Raw genomic sequence first — 3,379 nt, forward strand, 5'->3', positions numbered from 1 at the left:
TGCAGTCCATGGGGTTGTGAAGAGTCGGACATGACTGAGCGACTTCACTTTCAGTTTTCACTTTCATGCGTTGGAGAAGGAAATGGCAACCCACTCCAGTGTTCTTGCCTGGAGAATCCCAGGGACGGGGGAGCCTGGTGGGCTGCAGTCTATGGGGTCGCACAGAGTCGGACACAACTGAAGTGACTTAGCAGCAGCAGCACACACATTATGAAGCATAATCTCTTTTACTTAAAGCCAATTGACTATAGATGTTAACCACATCTACCAAATACTTCACAGCAACATCTATAATAGTGTTTGATTAAATACTTGGGTAATACAGTCTAGCCAAGTTGGCAGTCAACTATCACAGAGACTATTCTAGGTCATTGTTTCTCAGCCCTGGTTTCACATTAAGATTTTTTTTCCTTTAACAATAAATACCAAAGCCAGACCTTTCTCCCAAGAGATTCCATAATTTTTAATAGCTTGTCATGCAATTCCAATGATTTTTTTTCTTTAACAATAAATTTTTTAACAATAGTTTTTTTCCTTTAACAATAAATACCAAAGCCAGACCTTACTCCCAAGAGATTCCATAATTTTTAATAGCTTGTCATGCAATTCCAATGATTTTTTTCTTTAACAATAAATTTTTTTAACAATATTTTTTTTCCTTTAACAATAAATACCAAAGCCAGACCTTACTCCCAAGAGATTCCATAATTTTTAATAGCTTGTCATGCAATTCCAATGATTAGTGCAGTCAGGATGGACAACCACTAATTTGGAGACCAAGTCTCCTCATTTCACAGATGAAGATGCTGAAGGCCAACATGAGAAAAGAAAAAAAAATTTCCAAGCATCACTTAATTATCAGGGGACAGGTCTGGGATTCCTGATAACCCGGTATGTTCCCAATACTACCTCTGTCACCTTCAGCTCCTGACTAGGTGAATTTACAAAAAGATTTTCCATAACATTATACGTTGAATTTTGCTTGAAAATAATTTGGTATTAAGATTGGAAAGAGTAGGTAGGGTGGTATAGGTAAAACAAGAGCGGCCATGAAGTGATCATCATTGAAGGCAGGTAATATATAATGAGGGTCTTATACCATTCCCTTTACTTTTTTATTACTCTGAAATTGTTATCAACACTTTTAAGATCAAAAACAAAAAAAGGGAATCCCATACCATTGTCTAACTCCACACCAAGGTATCAGCTATAATTAACTGACTTCCACTGGATTTAAAGAAGCCTCCCAACTTTTCAATGCTATAACTGGAAGCACAGGAGAATGGTCTGTCAGTCATCATTTCCTTGTAACTGTAATGAGTATTCAATCCTGAATATAATCTGTCTTTAAAATAATAAACAAAAGTTTATCTCATGTTACTAACAAATGGGAAGAAGGTGCCTGTATAAAACAGGCTTGATCTTAGTGAGTTGCAAAGCACTAGACTGAGGTGCACATATTAACCATGGAAAGATTATTCTGCTATTGGTGGGTGAATTATTCTACAGACATCACTTAGGCCAAGTTAGCTGATAACATTATTCAAGTCGTATATAACCTTGCTGATTTTCTGCCTACTTCTTCTATTCATTATTAAAAGTAGAGTATTGAGGTCTCCAAAAATTACTGTTGAATTGTCTATTTCTCCCTTTAATTCTGTTAGTTTTTGCTAGATGTATTTTGGAACTGTATTGTTAATATATTTATAATTGTCTGCCTTCCTGATAGACTGACCATATTTTCATTGTAACATAGCCCACCATCTCTAGTAATTTTTTTTGTTTTAAACTCTATTTGTCTAATATTAGTAAAGCCATCGCAGTTCTTTTATAATTGCTGTTTGAATGGTATTACTTTTTCCATGATTTTACTTTGAACTTATTTGTATCATTGAATCTAAAGTGTATCTTTTGCAGACATATATAGTTGGAACTTCTTCACTCTTAATCCAAGTTAACAATCTCTGTGTTTTGGTTGAAGTGTTTACATTAATGGTGATTACTTATCGTGTAGGATTGATGTCTGTCACTTTCCTATTTATTTTCTATATATTGTACCTCTTTTGTTCTTCTGTTACTCCTTTAAAGCCTTCTGTCTTAAGTGAATATTTTCCAATATAACATTTTGATTTATTTTAATGATTTGACTTTTAACTATATTTGTGAGTTATTTATTAGTGGTTTTTCTAGGATTTAGAACTTTTTTTTTAATTATTCAGTTCAGTCGCTCAGTCGTGTCCAACTCTTTGCAACCCCATGGACTGCAGCACACCAGGCCTCCCTGTCCATCACCAACTCCCGGAGTTCACTCAAACTCATGTCCATTGAGTTGGTGATGCCATCCAGCCATCTCATCCTCTGTCATCCCCTTCTCCTCCTGCCTTCAATCTTTCCCAGCATCAGGGTCTTTTCCAATGAGTTAGTTCTTCACATCAGGTGGCCAAAGTATTGCAGTTTCAGCTTCAACATCAGTCCTGCCAATGAATATTCAGGACTGATTTCCTTTAGGATGGACTGGTTGGATCTCCTTGCAGTCCAAGGGACTCTCAAGAGTCTTCCCCAATACCACAGCTTAAAAGCATCAGTTCTTCAGTGCTCAGATTTCTTTATAGTCCACCTCTCACATCCATACATGAATACTGGAAAAACCATAGCTTTGACTAGACAGACCTTTGTTGGCAAAGTAATGTCTCTGCTTTTTAGTAAGCCATCCTGGCTTACTTTGTCATAGCTTTTCTTCCAAGGAGCAAGAATCTTTTAATTTCATGGCTGCAGTCACCATCTGCAGTGATTTTTGAGCCCCCCCAAAATAAAGTCTGTCACTGTTTCCACTGTTTCCCCATCTATTTGCCATGAAGTGATTACTAATTATTAATTTATTATTTTTTTACTGTGCTGGGTCTTTGTTGCTGCATGGGCTTTCTCTAGTTGCAGAGAGCAGGGGCTACTCTCTAGCTGCAGTGTTCCAGCTTCTCATGGTGATAACTCCTCTTGTTGTGGAGCACTGGGCTCAGTAGTTGTGGCACACAAACTTAGTCGCTCTGCAGCATGTAGGATCTTCCCGGACCAGGGATCAAATCAGTGTCCCTTGCATTGGAAGGCAGATTCTTAAGCACTAGACCACCTGGGAAGCCCTACAACATATATCTTAACATAGTAAAATCTACTTACAGATTTTTAATAACTTAAATCTAGTAAAATATAGAAACTTTGCTCCAATAAGCTCCCTTCTTCCCCACCTTTGTACCATTACTATTATATATTGTATATCTATACATGTTATGAACACAAAAATATTGAGTAATAATTATTTCTATATAAATATTTTTAAATAATTTAAGAGAATACAGGATAAAAATACAGAATCTTTTATATTCAC

This window comes from Bos javanicus, chromosome X, assembly GCF_032452875.1.
Source record: "Bos javanicus breed banteng chromosome X, ARS-OSU_banteng_1.0, whole genome shotgun sequence".
NCBI classification, from domain to species: domain Eukaryota; kingdom Metazoa; phylum Chordata; class Mammalia; order Artiodactyla; family Bovidae; genus Bos; species Bos javanicus.